Genomic DNA, 16,617 nt, shown 5'->3' on the forward strand with positions numbered 1-16,617 from the left:
TAAGTTATGCATGAAAGATTTTGATAAATGTGGGTATTGTAGTCAGGCTAAAATAACTAAGACTTTGCATAATCTATATTTTGGGTATCTGAGCCTCTAGATTTAATTCATTTAGGCTTATGTGAATTTGATGGTGTCTATATTAGGAATAGTAAAAGATACTTTATCACCTTTATTGATGACTGCTCTGACTTAACTTTTGTATATTTGCTGAAAAATAAAAGTGAAGTTTTTTATGTGTTCAAATTGTTTGTGATTGAAATAGAAAACCAGTTTAATAGAAAAGTTAAGAGACTTCGTAGTGATAGAGGAACTGAATATGATTCAGATGTTTTTAGCAATTTCTATCTCACATGTAATAATTCATAAAAAGATGACACTTTATTCTCTTGAAATGAATGGAAAAGTTGAAAGGAAAAATAGAACTCTACTAGTAATTACTATTTTACTTAATTAAGGAGCTGCCTCTTATTGGTGGGGTGAAATTATCTTTACTGTGTGTTATGTGCTTAATAAAATACCAAAGTCTAAAAACACAACATCACCCTACAGAGTCTTTAAGAATAAGAAATCGAACTTGTCATATCTTAGAACTTAGGGGTGTTTAGCCTATATAAGAGTACCAAATTCTAAAAGAAGGAAGCTTGCCTGTAGAGCATACGAATGTGTCTTTATAGGATACGCAGTAAATAGTCAAGCCTACAGGTTCATGACCTAACAAATCAAGTGGTTATAGAATCTAAATGTTGACTTCTTTGAGGATAGATTTTCTTTTAAATCAAGAAATAATGGGGGCTTGAATTCTAGTAGTCTACCTTCAATTAGAATTCAAACTCCAAATGAGGAAGCAGACCCATAGCCTAGGAGAAGCAAAAGATCTTGTACGGTCAAGGACTTTAGGGATAACTTCCAAACTTTCAATGTAGAAGAAGATCATAAGAACCTAAAAGATGCCATATCCTCAGTAGATGTCAATTTATGGCAAGAAGTTATAAATGATGAAATGGACTCTCTTGGGTCAAATAGGACTCGACATTTGGTAGACCTACCCCCTGTTTGTAAAGCAATAGGATGCAGATGGTTTCAACTTGATGGAATAATTGACAAGTTCAAAGCCAGACTTGTAGCTAAGGGTTTCAGACAAAGAGAAAACATAGATTTCTTTTACACTTTCTCCCCTGTGACTAGGATCACCATAATCCGTGTGTTGTTTTCTCTAGCGGTCTTAAAGTACCTTTTTAAGTAGAAATTACATCACTAACACACTTTAATATAGAAATCAGGAAAATTTACCAAGTGTTGTAGACAAAGCCAATACATGGAGCATGCATCTAGCTAATCCGACGTGTGGGAGATACATTTGGCTCATGCAATTATTGTCAAAACACAACTTGCAAGCATGGACAACTGACGGGTGGCGTCTGAATAAGACAAAATTACAGGCAATCAACTCAAGGTATGGAATTTAATGCAGTCACATCACCAAGTGATTGAGCTGAATGTTTATATGAGGAGAAGATGCCTACCAAAGTAAAAGTTAGACATTTGGAAATCATAGAGCTTAGAAAATCTATAAATTTTTCATCTCTGTTGATGCAAGAAAGAAAAAGGAGGAATGATTTCCATTTCCCATTATTGGTAACGAAGCGTTGCTGGAGAAAAGCTTGAGAGAGACATCTCCTTCATTCCTTCTATGTAGTTGTCAACAGCAAGCACAAAAACAAGCCAAAGGGAACAAGAGATTGAACCCCATGGGTTAACTCTTCTCCCTTAACATTTTCATTCATTATCTTACTTGATTGAACTGGGATTTTATGTAACGTAACATATTTCTTTAATTCAATTTACATTTCAACCATTTTCACATTTCTATCTGTCAAATTATTAAGTTGTTTGTGTGTGTGAAGTTTACTTACTTGATATTTGCATAAAGTATATTGCTTGAATCCACCTGATCAGTCGATTGAAGTAAAAGCACTTAGTTACTCGAGAGAGTAAGTATTTGTGAAACTCATCAAGCTAGGCCGTTAAGTAATTTTAGAGATAAAGTGATTTATGTCATTTCTCTATTCATTTTGACTAACACATGCATTTTAAAGATAAGATAAATGTGGGAGTTACATCGAGAGGTGTTAAGCATAAACTAGAGAGTAGACTTTAAATGCATCGCACACATACACTTAGATTCTAGTTGCCATATTTGCCATCTCCACCTCATTTTTACCATGCTTACATGGACTTGTTAGTATAACTAAGGAATCAACGCATACCATCTAACGTTTAATCCATTCATCCATGTATCCTCTTCCCAGATTTGAACTCTTACTTCCTCTTTCAAGCGTGCTAAGTTAGTTTAGTGTATATAACCAACACATACATTTAATTAGTAAACCACTGCAACCAGATCGATAGACTACCTTGCATTAATCTACACTAGACTCTCTGCGTTCGACCTTGGGCTTACCAAGACATTTAAATTAGATTTATACTTGTGTCTAGCTTAAGAAAACTTGTATGCAACTGGCAAAGTATGCTTGAACATTAATTTATCATCTATCTGACGCATACCATTATCTTCATGCCAAGAAATAGATCATTCATTTTTCCACAATCATTTTCAAAATCAATCTTCTTCAAAAGCACACAACAGTATCTATCATTGATAGAAAGTGACATTTTGCTATATTTGTAAATATTTTGGTTCATTTTTCTGTATTTAAGAACATCCCATAAAAATAAAAAATTTTAAAAAAAAAATGCTTAAACGTGAAATAAACAAAGTACAAAAACCTGTCATTTGAAACCCTCATCATAATAAATACTCGTCAAATTGGAATTGTTGTGTGATTCAAATAATTCACCTATTAAAAAGAGAGAGAGAAATGCTTTTTATTTTTTATTTTTGGATATTTTGAATCCTGGATAGAGCGAATGACCCGTTTGATAACCATTTCGTTTTTTATTTTTATTTTTTGAAAATTAATCCTATTTCCTCGTCGTTTTTTTGTTTTCAAGTACAATGATTGAATTCTTAGCCAAATTCCAAAAATAAAAACAAGTTTTTAAACGTTACTTTTTTAGTTTTCAAATCTTAACTTGGTTTTTTAAACCATTAGTAGAAGAAGTAGATAACTAAGAAAGAAATTTGGAGGTAGAAGTAATGTTTATAAGCTTAATTTTCAAAAATAAAAACAAAAAAACCAAATGATTTCCAAACGGGCTTTAATGCTCTATTTTCAATCTTTGTATATTTCCATATTTATGGTAGCCTTCTCTACCGCGAGTAGATTTATATATATATACACATATAAATAAATAAAGGGTATTTTCAAAAATAGAAAAATAAGGGAAATTATTTATAACAAAAAAGTTAAATTTAATCTTTTTTTATAGAGGTTGATAGAAGTTTATCAATGTCTATCGGTGATAGAAACGGATAGAAGTCCATCATAGATACTATAGTGATAGAAACTGATACAATTCTATCAGTGATAGAAGTCTATCGTTGTCTATGTAGAAATTGATAGAAGTCTATCATAGATACGATAATGATAGAAATTGATACAAATCTATCACTATTTATCAGTGTTTGTTTTACTATTTCTATAAATAGTTTGATATTTTTTCTATCCGTGAAAATTTTCTTAAAAATAAATCTTGAGCAATCTCCCATCAAATCTGATTCATCTCCCCAGATATTTTAACCTTAAATTTTTTGGGTTCTCAATTAACTTTTAAATCAATTAATTTTGTAACAATTTCATCTCAACTTTAGTGGCGTAGAGAGACAAACAACCATCAAATAAAGGAAAGAACAAAAAAAAAAAAAAAAAAAAAGAAGAAGAAGAAATAGACTAGTAGTGGGGAAGAAAAGGTCAATGGATTTGATTTTTGGAAGCACAAACGGTAGTAGGTGTACATACATTTACCTTACGAATGTGATAGGAATGATGATAGAGCCCTGATCGTTGACTCAATTTGGAGCATTCTGTATGTAGGAGGTAGAGAAAGATGAGTATGGAGCCGAAAATTGAAGAGACTTTCTTATGAAAATATGGTTGGATTCAATTGACTTGACTCCTCCCACAACAAGAGCCGAAAATTGAAGAGACTTTCTTATGAAAATATGGTTGGATTCAATTGACTTGACTCCTCCCACAACAAATGCAATAGACGACTTAGTTAAATGTTTTTCAAATCTTTGTTTAGAGTTTCTAAAGAAACTTGATATAAGATCGAATATGAGATGATTTTGGTCCATGAGTAATTCACTGTCCTGGTACGCTGCAACCGCATGGTCAAGGCCCATCACCCAACAAGTTGAAACATTATTACTCTCATGTTCATCCATTATTATTTAGTGTTTTCAAGTAAAATCTCTACTTGCTCATTATCTAAATCACAACTTGGTTACCATCGGTCACATTTTCATGGTTTAAAATAATATTAAAATTGATTATAGTCTCGAGAGATTTGACTCTTGGAGTACTCCAAGATTTATTACTTCATCAGTAGTATATGTTTGTGTTAGATATCATGAGATTGACAATATTTGTTTTTAGGTTCGCAGATATTATCAGAAATCATTGCATTGGTGGTCTCTAACAAAGGAATGTTCTTCGAAAATGCAGATTCTGTAAAATACTTTCCTTATCAAGGCTTTTTCCTTCTGCAACATTATTTATCTATTCTTTTCCTTTTTCAGTGTGCGACTGCTATGGAAGTTAGGATTGCTCGTATGTGTTTTCACTGTGCATATTTGTAGGACAATTAGTCCTATGGTTCTGGTTGGTCGTTCGGTCTTTACTAGAGCAGCATTGTAAGTGTATCAGACGTGTAAGAATGAGAGAGTTGCATCACTTTGAGACATACTCCGATCTGTTTACCTCTTGTGTATCGTGATTCATCTCAAAAGGGATTCTCAGAGTTTAGGATGAGCCTATGCCATTCCAGTGAAAGGGACTTTGTTCTTAGAAGGAAAGATACAATTCAAGTTCCAAAGATTCTCAGGACTTGAGGGGAACTTGAATCTTGCAGAGAGGAAATCTTGGTCTTAGGGGGAGCCTAAGACATTCTTCAATGATACTACTACTTAGAGGGAGCCTAAGTTTTCGTGAGATGGAGTCTCAAACCTAGGGGGAGCCTAAGTGTATACTTAAGTGATAAAGTTGTTCGAGAGTCACTATAATTGTGTTATTATTACAGATAAGTATTACGCTATAATTGTTTATCATTGATATTATAGAAGTTATCTTTCCTGAGCACACTACCCCCTAGAGTAGATGGCTTACACCAAATGAGTTACCAATCTCTTGTGTTCATTTGTCTCTTGATTTTTCTTGTAATTGTTGTGTGGAATGTTGTAATATTGTAGGTTAACATAGTTATCATGCAGTAGTCAACGCCTTTCTTATTTTTAATTGGTATCAAAGCAGGTAACCATTATCTTTGGTGCTGCGATTCGACCTCTCTCAAATGGAAGGAGTAATGGAATGAGGATCTACTACACTTCCCCTACGAAACAAACTATGCATACTGGAAAGCGAGGATGTCAACCTTTCTAAAATCCTTAGACATCAAGTCCTAGAAGTTTGTTGGCTGGACACATCATCAAGTGCTAATGAGGAATGTGAATTGAAATTCAAGCTTGAAGTAGAGTGGATTGAAGAGGAAGATGAAGCCTCACTTGGAAACTCACGAGCTCTAAATGCCATATTTAATGGTATTGATAAAAATATTTTTCGGTTGATCAATACGTGTGTTTCTGCTAAAGAAGCCTAGGATATTCTTGTTGTTGCTTACAAAGGAACATCCAAAATTAAAATATCAAGATTGCAACTGTCAACCTTAAAATTTGAAGCTCCAAAAATGCAAGAAGAAAAAACCATTACCGAAATCAATGTCAGATTACTTGAAAGAATCTTTTGCCTTGGGAGAAAATAAATCTAAAGAGAAACTTGTGAGGAAAATTCTTAGATTGTTACCTAAGAGGTTTGATATAAAAGTAATACAATAGAAGAAATCCAAGATATCATTACAATGAAGGTTGATGATCTATTTGGAACTCTACTTACTTTTGAAATGTCCCTTGTTGACAAATCTAAGAAGAGGAATAGGAATGACTTTGCAACCTTCAATTGAAAAGCACTCATCTGAACTAATAAAGGAGACTAAAGAAAATTTTGCTAATGCAATCTCCTTACTATCAAAACAATTTTCTCGCATGCTAAAGAAGTTTGAGAGGAAATTTGGTTTTCACTCTCCAAAGATGCACTACAAGAAATTATGTTTTTACCGACAGAAAAAATGGTGGGGGAAAGTAAAAAAAAAAAAAAAAAAAGGCTTTCTAGATGCTTTTTTGACTCTTGACAAGGTTGTCGGGAAAGTCTCGTCGGGAAAACCCTATCTCAAAAAAAAATTGATCTCACGACGCTTGGAATTGGGAAGAGATATATCGACGCTAAAATAGTAGCATCAACAAAAGTCACCTTTTCCAACACCAAAAATTGATTTATTGGCGTTGGGATAAATACCCTATGTTGACGTCACTTCTTTGACATTAGCGAAGGGTTGGATATGTGGGGAAAAAAGTCTTTCCCAACACCAAATTCACAAGATAGCATCAGGAGAGAGTACCTTTCTCGATGCTAATATGATTTAGCATCGGGAGAGGTTACCTTTCACAACACTGATCTAGTCTGGCGTCAAGAAAGATTTCATAATTTTACATATTTTTTTGTTGTTTTTCCCAACGCCTTAAAGTTTGGCGTCGAGAATAGTCCTTTTTATATAAAGTTTTTCTAATTTACTCAAATCAAACCTATTAATTTTTTTTCTTAAAAAAAAAGCAACAATTGAAACCTGCTTGAATCTTACAAATTTACATAAATAAACTAAAATCAACAACTTTTACATTTGATTAGTTTCCTTGCCTAACATACAATTTAATTTCACAAAGTTAATTACAATTACATAATATCGACAAAATATAAACCTCAAAATACCTTCAAAATACAAATCTACATTACATAATATCCACAAAACATATTGATGCTTCTCTACTTCTTGCTTGAACATGAACCCCGAGATTACCTACAAAATACAAATAACATCAATACAAAACTGAAACATAACTATGTATTTATCTATATACCAATCCCAAACTCAATATAAAACTTATAGTAATATTAATAACTTCAATTAAAATCTAAATGCAAACTCAACCTCAAGTCTTAAAATTCAACTTGAACCAATTCAAACTCAAACTTAAATTTAGAAACTTTAGTTTAGACACCCTCCTCCCACACACACTTTAATCTCAAACTTAAAATTTAGAAACTAAACACCAAAGGTACTATAGTTCAACTCATTCAAATCCTCTTAAATTTCTAAACTAAGCAATCTAAACAACTAAACTAAGGTAAAATTGTAAAAATCTTATACCATTCAAAACCAACAACCAATACCCATAACTGAAATTTTGGAGAAAAACAACATAAAATCAACTCAAACAGTGCGAAGAAAATGCTAACCATATCTACCAAAGAAATAGCAATAAACAAAAACAGAGAGATGGAGTAAAGTAAAATCGTTGGAGAAGAACATGGCCACTGGTTTTAGCAAAACTCCTCGAGTTTTTGAAACTGAGATGGAGGAAAAGAAAGTATTACATAAATAACTCCAAATTCCCAGTAATAATAGTCAACCTCATCTAAATCATTTTAAGTTTCTAAAATAAACAAACTAAATAATTGAACTAAGGTAAAACTCTAAAATAGAAATCTAGAAACAAAATATTAACATTAAAATTTCTAAAAAATTAAAAAAACTAACCATTCACCCGTTGAAATCAACTCAGGTAGTCAGATAAGCTAACTTAATAAATATATCTTCATTGTAATAACATCTACCACATTACTCAATCCTTTTAACACAATTTTTCTGAAATATGAATATGATCTCCATCAACTATTTAAACCTGGCTTGGAACAATAATTCTTACTTCACTACAATTTAGACTTAATTTTCCATGCTATCTTTCCTGTAAATTCTCAGCTACTGGGACCTAGAAGTAGAAAAATACTACACTAAGAATTGGGCACAAACCATTATTCATCCAAACCATCTATAAACAGTAAAAGAACCTTCTCGAGAAATCCGCACAAGAAACAAAATGCGATCTGACTTCAAACAAGGGTATCGCTACAAGAATTTTGGCCTTTAACGTCGGTTGAAAAAAATGAAATAGGATGTATAATGTCGGTTTTGTTTCTTTTTTTTTAAAAAAAGCGGATCTTTAATGTCGCTTTTAAACCGACATTGTAGGGATACCTTTAATGTCGGTTTTAAACCGACATTAAAGACCCGCTTAATTTTTCCCTCTTCACTCTCCCCCTATTTTCTATTTTCCCCACATTTTTTTTTCATTTTTCCCTCTTCACTCTCCCCCTATTTCCTTTTTCCTCTCATTCTCACACTTCCCTCTTCAGACCCTCTTCTTTCTCACTTCTCTCTTCCAAACCCTTGCCAATGGGTAGTGTAACCCGCGCCACCGTGCAACCCATGCAGGTCTGTCGTGGTGTAGATCTGGCTTCCGTGCAGGTTTGTTCGTCATGCAACCCGCGCCGCCGCACCCAGTCGCCTGGATCTGAAGTCCAGATCTGAAGTCGCTCGGATCCGTGCATCGCCGTTCATCGTTCGATCTGAAGTCCAAATTTGAAGATCTGATGTTTGCCATTCGTCGTTCATCCAGATCAGTATGCTCTTCTTCTCTTTCCTCTCTTAAACTCACAACAATTTTTGTTCTTATGTTACGCCTCTCAACTGTTTGTGTAAATGTCTCAATGTTACGCCTCTCAACTTTCTTCTCAACGCTAGATGATCGTGTAGATATGCGCGGGCGATGGACAATCGTGTAAGCGGGCGTAGGACGATCGTCGATCGTGTAGGTGGGCTCTGGACGATCGTCGATTGTGTAAACGGGCGCTAGACGATTGTTGATCTTGTAGGCGGGCGCTGGACGATCGTCGATCGTGTAGATAGGCCCTGGACGATTGTATAGCAGATACGCGGGTGCTAAGCGATAGACTACACGATGGCGCTATGCGATGGGCATGAGTGCTAGTCGATAGTCGTGTTGCACTAGACGATGAGCAGACGCGCTGATCCGTGTGCTGCCATTCGTCGTTCGATCTGAAGTCCAGATCTGAAGATCTGAAGTTCACCGTTTGTCGTTCGTCCAGATTAGTATGCTTTTCTTCTCTTTCCTCTCTTAAACTCACAGCAATTTTTGTTCTTATGTTACGCCTCTCAACTATTTGTGTAAATGTCTCAATGAAAGCCAGCTGCGGTTTCACTTCCATATGTCTCTTTGCTCCTAGATTTGGGCCTACTTTTTATGTGTCTATGGCCTTGGAAATTAGATTTGATTAATGGTTTTGTTGTATATGATACATTTTTTGAAGTATTGGCAAGAGGCATTGCCAAGAGGTTCTCCTACATTAGGTATGCATGAGCAAGAGCAGTGAAAGCGAAATGTTGAGCGCAAGGCATTTGGTAGACGATCGTGTAGCAAATGGGTAGCGCTACACGATGAGGTAGGCGATCGTGTAGGCGGGCATTGGATGATCGTGTAGCAATACGGGGAGCTAAACAATGAGGTAGACGATTGTATAATAGATGCGCGGAGCTAAGTGATGCGCTAGACGATCGTGTAGATATGCGTGGGCGCTGGAAGATCATATAGTAGATGCGCGAACGCTAAGCGATAGACTACACGATGGCACTACGCGATGGGCATGGGCGCTAGATGATAGCCGTGCTATGCTATACGATAGGTGGAATGCTAAGCGATAGGCAATGACGTTAAGCGATAGGCGAATGCGTTAGACGATAAGGCGTCAGCGTTGAACGATGGAGGTAAACGATGGGCGTGGTAGCTAAACGATAGCCTATGCACGAGATCGTTTACTAAACGATTGAGCTACACGATGGGCCGCGGAGCTAAGCGATAGATGCAGGAACTAAACGATTGATTGGCTTAAGAACATGTGCATTATGCTAATTAAATACACTAAAAGAATGTTTGACTCACAGTTTTAATAAGTTTTAGTTGATGACTCACAATTTTAAAAAGAAGATTCTCTCATTTATTCAACTATTGAGTTTTCTTGTTTTGCAAGTGCAATAAAGGAGTAAAGATTTGGTATCGCAACCTCTTTATGCTTTTTCTGGGGAACTCTAGTAAAGAATTTTGCCTTGACTGTACCATTTATACACATTCCCAATAAACACGGTTCGTTGAACATGAATTCTGATCACATTTTCACTTTCAATCCTTTGTCTTATACCTTTTTTGTTTGTGATCCTTTGAATAACAGTGGTCAGACAAAGATGCCTATAACCAGACACTATGAGGGAGGTTATGAAGGGATCCATACTTACCAAGTGGAGAGGGACAGTAAACTCATAATGTTTGTAAAATCATAATGTTTGTATTACTTGTAATTTGTGTTTTCAAGGGCTGGATTATTGTACGGCCTTTTAAATTATAATTTTATAGCAGAATTTTTGGATTAAATCTAATACATTTGCAATCCATACATAAATAATATGTCATAGCCACAGTGTTCGATGATGATGTGTCATGTTATACTTTTGAACCAAAAAAATGGATTCGGCAACGGAATTTTTTTTTTTAAAAAAGGGAAAGATTCGGGCTTCAATGTCAGTTAAGAATTTAAACAAAAAAAAAATAGGCTTTAATGTCAGTTGGAAATTTCACTGAAGACCTTTAATGTCGGTTGCAACCGACATTGAAGGCAGTGTTATTGAAGCCCTTTAATGTCAAACCGACATTAAAGGGCTTTAATAACACTATCTTTAATGTCGGTTTAAAACTGACATTAAAGCCCAAATTTCTTCTAGTGTATAGATCAACATAAACAACAGTCGAAGGAAAAAATCGCAATATATAGAGAAATATAACTCAAAACTAAAGACTCTAGGTCATACAAAAGCGAATACAACATAAATTATTAGATAATTAACCCACCAATCCCATTGAAAGCTGCAAAAATCATCGGACCACAAAAAAATATAAAAGACGAGGAGAAAGAAAAACATCAACAAGTAGGTGATCCAAATAAATGACTCGAAATGATCCTACCCAAGAACATCACCGTCAAAATAAAGAAAAGGAGAAAAAAAACTAAAAAATAGAATATATAAACAAAATAAAAAGAAAAAACCCATTACCAACGAAATGTAAAATCTTTAGACATGGAAATAGAGAGGCATATTTTTCACACCCCGCCCCGAGCCCGCCTTGAGCCCGAGAAGAGGTGTGAGGGACTGCAGATGCCACTCTTTTGTGATACCTACTGCCCATCTCTACCTTACTACACTCAGTAAACTTTAAGTCAATGAGATAAACAGCAATTGATTGAGTAGGCCCATTTTATTACAACAATCTAACAACTCCAAGACTTAACTACAAAGTTTAAAAAAACAACTCTTAAAACCCCAAAAGTGTAACTGTGGCTTGTGACAAACGTTAACCTTAGCAGTACCCTAGATCTCCTCACCTTTCGCTACTTGGGAAGAAAACATGAAAGAAAAAAAATGAGCTTCACAAAGCTCAATGAGTGGTAAGCAACTTCTAGAGTCTATTTCAACTCATAATAACAAGCATATCATAAATACGAGGTTAATACTCAAACCCCTACTTTGAATGAGTCTGGTCTCAACTCCTATCTACACGCACGATAGATAATTATAATTACTAATTATAAGCGTTTACTCTTTTGCGTTCCCTTTTGTTCCCTATGTGCGCATAGTTCCCTACTCATGGGCTCAGAAGCTAGGCCCGTCGGCCATCTGACCATCCCATACGAGGTTCCTCCCACAGGCTTAGGAACTAAACCTCTCGGTCCCCTGACCATCCCATGAGGTTCCATTTGGGCTCAGAAACTAGGTCTATTGACCCCCTAACCATCCCGATCATATATTCTCATTTTTATACTATTTACCCATTCATTATAAGAATATAAAATTTACTCTAAAAAATATGTTTAAAACTTAAAGGAAAATTCCACTCACCTTGGTAAGGTATGAATCTTCCTCTCTAGAAGTTCCTTAGTCTTTGCGGGCTCCCTTTTGAACCCTATAATCCAGATTCAATTATAAGCTCAGATTACTCATTGTTCCAAGCCTTATCTCAAGATACTTCCTTCTACAAACATGCTCTAAAATGTCTTAGGAAGCTTACCTTAAAATCTTAGCTTTGAACTCCTCGTGGTTTGGCCAGAATCATCAAAATATCAAGACTGGCCTAAGCTTACCCAACAGCTCAATGCTTCTACTTTTTCCTCACTCTCCAGCCCGATTCCTCGGAGCTTATTCTCTGGCCCTACCTTGAAAACTAGACTCTTTTAGCTTTCAGGTGGCTTTGAAATCACTTAAAATGCACGAGTATTCTGGGAGAAATCCTCGTCCCAAGTTGATGCTACTTCTAGACTTCATTGTCCGACAACATCTCCTCCTCTTGGAACTTCATGATCAACGCATGGTCTTGCTCCCAGTGCATGCCCTTCATGATTAACGCATGGTCTCCTCCAAATCTATCTTCACACTCTCTTCCTTACATTCTTTGAAGAGGATTTGGCTTATGAATTGAAGAGATATCTTGTGTTGGTATTTATAGGCTAAAGGAAATGATCCTTCTTATTTCTTAAGTCTTCCAATGCATGACACCTCCTACTCTTGAAGTGTTTGCAGCATGATTTTCCGCCACCTACTTCCATGCCATTCACCTACTCTCGTGCCACACACCTACTTAAGTTATCTTCCTCATGCATAAGACTTCCTTTGCATGAAACTTTATTCGTCCAGCTCCTACTAACTCAAGTCTAACCATCTCTCGGTATAGCCATTTGTCTGAGTGAGCTCATCAACCTTGCGTAATGCAAGCCTTAGCATCGCTCCATCGTGCAACTCCTGCACATCATCGCTTAGCTCCATCATCTAATGAATCTCTCGTTGTAATCGTTTAGTGTCTGCATCCATCGCGTAACACCAACGCCCGATCGTGTAGCTCAATCGTTTAATAAAACATCTCGTTCTCAACGATCTTGTGCATAGCCCATCGCATAGCTGTTGTGCCTGTCCTTTAACTCCATCGTGCAGCGCTGACACCTTATCGTCTAACGCATCTGCTCATTGCGTAGCGTCATCGCCCAGCACTTGTGTCTATCGCGCAACATCCATCGCTTAGCATTCTGCCTATCGTGTAGCACTCACGCTCATCGTGTAATTTATCACTTAGCGCCAGCGCATCATCTACTGTCTATGCTCAATGCTTAATGCTATAACTTAGCATTGTCGTATAGCGCTATCGTTTAGCTTTTATGCTTATCGTCTCACGCCCGCACTGATCCTGTAGTGCTTAACGGCTATCGTATAAGTTTGTTGTGTAGCGTATCTCTTCACATCGCTTAACGTCGTGCGTAGTTACACGATCGCCTAGCGCATCTTTCAGCGCCGCCCCAAACCTATATGCTCGTCTTTCTAGTGCCTTGCACTCAAACTTCTCTCCCTCATGCATCCTCAACGCATGAGCAACTTGGGCAATGCCCCTTGTCAACGCCTCAGCCAATCATGTGTCTAACCTTACAAACGCATGGTTATCTTTGCTTCAATGCTTAATCCCTTTTAAGCCTCTACTAACTCAGCCTCATCTCATGCGTTAATGTTTCCCAACACCCACCGCATGGTTTCTTTTGACTTCGCACTTAGCCAAATTTTCACTAGTTAAGGCTTATCTCAAAGCTATTCAAGGAAAATCTATTTAAAACTTAGAAATTTTCCTTCTCTTCAATATAGGATTTAACTTACCCTTACTTAATTCCCTTAGTTACCTGCTTAAGTAGGGAAAATGGAAATCTAGGTTTCACAATATTCGTGGGACAAAATTAAAGAGTTAGATTTGCAAGAAAGGTTTGTAAGGTGTTCAATGTGAAAAACTTTCCCTTTTGGATTTTGTGTTAGGAGAGGGAAAGGGAAGGGTATTCGAGGAGGGAGGGGGATCCATGGAGGTGGGGAGGGAAGGGAATAGCAGAAGAGGGGAGGGAAGGGAAGCGGATGAAATGAGGGATGAGGGGATTTGAGGAGGGGGTTGGGGAGGGAAAGCAGAAGGGGGAGGAGAGGGTTCAGGGAGAAAATAGGGGGGATGAGGAGGAAAAGTAGGGGAAAATGAGGGGGAAAAGAAGTATAGAGAAAATTTCACCTTAATTTCTCCCAATGTTATGTTAAAAACCATCGGGAGAAGCCTCATTTCTCGACGATTTTAACGTACAGTCACAATAGGCTACTAAAACCTTTTTCCTCCCAATTTTTTCCCAGACGCCTAATCAAATGGTGTCGGGAAAACCATCTCTCTCGACGATATTAAAAATGACATCAGAAAAAATGTTCTTTCTAGACACTTAAAAAGCGTTAGAAAAAGATACTTTTCCTGACGCTTTTTTAGGCGTCGGGAGAAAATTCATCAGGAAAGACAAATTTTTTTGTAATGATAGCCAAATTGAGCAATAGCTATGGATTAAATGTACAATGAATTAAGAGAACAAAGAAAGATTCTGACAAACTGAATGCTAATGACATGGACAATGATAAAAAATTTAAGTGTCGCGAAGATGAAGGTTTTGGTCACTATCAGTCAGAATGTGCAACATTTCTGAATAGGCCAAACAAAAGTTATGTTTTGAATTTATTTGACAAGGAGTCTAGGGCTATTTAGATTTGTGGGGGGATTTTGAAACTTAATTAGGGAAAAGTGGGAGTTTCAAACTTATTTAGGGGAAATGGGGTCTTTTTTTGTCCCCATCTGAATGCGTCTCTTTTCGACAATATTTTATTATTTTATTATTTTATTCGCCGCATTAAAATATATATGTGTATATATATATATATGATGGTTAGAATGCGTCTGTTCAACAGACGTATTCTGACCAATTTTGTCATCTTTCGCCTCCTTCTACCATAAAAAAAACCGTCTTCCCTTCATTTCTTCCACCGAATTCATCTTTCCCTTCACCGAAGCCCTCATTCCATCTTTCCCTTCATCACCGAAACCCTCATTTCATCTTCACCCAAAACAAAATTCCCTTCATTTCTTCCTCCTTCTTCATTTATTTTCAAATACCGATCATCTTCTACTTTCATTTCCACTTTCATATTATTAATTTATTTCAGTGTAGTATTTTATTTGGTAAGTTGATATATTTTTGTTATTTAATTTTGAATTAAGTTTTTGATAATTTTTACTGATTTTTTTAATGTTTATTTTGTTTACTGTGGATATTATTCAAAGTTTTTATGGTAAGGTGCAATATTTGGTAAGGTGCAAAGTTTTTTTAGTAAGGTGCAATATTTTTCTTTTAATAAGTTGATATATTTTTTATAGTGGGTTATCATAAGGAAGAATTACATGTGATTAACATTGTATTATATATGTTGGGGTTAAGTATTAAAAATAACTCTAATAAATATAACAAATTTTAATGTAGTCCGCTTTACTGCTAGTTGGTATGTCTTCTTTGGTTTCTATCTACTTCTTTAAAAATAATTACCTTGCAATTTTATTGCTACTTTGATAGTTTTTTTTAGGATGAAAAATTTTATTGAGGTGATTTTAAATGGAATCAAACAAAAATAGCTACCAAATCCACAACGAAAATGTCAAAATTAATGTATGTGGAAAGAAACTTTGAAGATAAAATACAACATCTAAAATGACATGAAAAATCTTCCTAACATGTGTATATCCACTATAAATTATTTAAAACATGCATATAAATATAGATCAAATTCTGTATTTTGCAAGAAGAAAATCAAAATAAACCCAATCTACTGTTCTTGGGAAAAATTTGTAAACAACTCACACTTTGTTCTAAAAGAAGTATAAATTTTCTAACCTATTTCTTATACATATTTCTAAACAACTCAAACTTTGTTCTAAAACAACTCACACTTTGTTGAAAATAAACCGAACCTATTTCTTATGCATATCAAATTATGATAATTATTTTTAAAATATAGTTTAGAATGTTCAACTATGATTTTTAAAATATTACATCATAGTCTCAAATTATTTATGTTTAAACATATACAAAAGTCATTAATAAAAAAATATTACATAGTAAAAATAATGTTTTTTCATACTTTTAGTAAAAATAATCTAACTCAAATTTTTAAAAATAAAAATTTATCTTTAATTCACGTTCAAAGAAAATTTTAATGAAATCTAAAAATAGGTATTTAAATATGTTCTTAATGGGAAAAATCTTTTTAAATGTAAAATTTATATTTAAATCTTTTTTCATTTTGTCAAAATTTTAAAATTTATTAGTAGTTTTTAATGTAAAATTAAGAATATGTTCCTAATGAAAAAAAAAATAGTGATATTACTTTATTTTGTGGAGAAAATTAAAAAAAAAAACTAAAACGAATTAAAGAAAGAATTTAAAGTTAATAGTAGTATTGGATTTAAACTAAAATGTTTTATTTTATAATAGATTAATTTGAGAATTTATTTTATAGTACATTAATTGGAGACTT

The sequence above is a fragment of the Benincasa hispida genome, chromosome 12 (genome assembly GCF_027475165.1).
Source record: "Benincasa hispida cultivar pf3 chromosome 12, pf3_genome.v1.1, whole genome shotgun sequence".
NCBI classification, from domain to species: Eukaryota; Viridiplantae; Streptophyta; class Magnoliopsida; order Cucurbitales; family Cucurbitaceae; genus Benincasa; species Benincasa hispida.